Here is a 620-nt window from a genome sequence, read left to right as displayed (position 1 = left end):
GGGAGCGATTTGTTTCGGCCTGACTTTTCTGTTCATTTTAAGCAGCAAAAGTGAGGTGCATGTCTGTGTACGTGTGTATGGAGCCCTTGGGTGCAGTCACTATAGCAACCAGGCTCACACCTGCCTGCTTAACGAGCTCTCTCTGCCACTCTGCCAAGATTCATCTTAAACACTTCTCTTTCAACTGCTGCTGTGTCCACAGTGTTAAAGCCATCATTTTACCCTCAAAACGTCGCCATCGTTGTTCTTTTTCCAACATCTTGTCTTTCAAAGCTCAGAGATGTAAACTTTTTAAACTGTGTGGGTCCAAGTGGAGGGATCACATTTTAGTCATTCAGTGATTCAAAGAATATGACCTTTTAATATTCTTTCAGATGTTTTCTGACTCTAAATGTTCTTTTCTCATTTCTTAGGTTTTTCTAATTTACAATTAAAACATTTTCAGCTTTTTTCCAACTTCTTCTTCTGTGTAACCTTCAGCTTTTAGCAGTTCAGCACTTTTGTTTTCAGGTTAAATTTGGGTTTGTTTTTTTTTTATCTCATTAAAAAAGTTTTAACTCAAAATTCAGCAATTAATTCATTTCAGTGCATACATTCAGATTCAAGCATTCACACTGCAG

This window comes from Mchenga conophoros, unplaced genomic scaffold, assembly GCF_057382185.1.
Source record: "Mchenga conophoros isolate Kocher_MC1m ecotype Shallow Benthic unplaced genomic scaffold, M_conophoros_male_GT1.1 unmapped_scaffold_2, whole genome shotgun sequence".
NCBI classification, from domain to species: Eukaryota; Metazoa; Chordata; class Actinopteri; order Cichliformes; family Cichlidae; genus Mchenga; species Mchenga conophoros.
Note: the sequence above shows the minus strand (reverse complement) of the source record.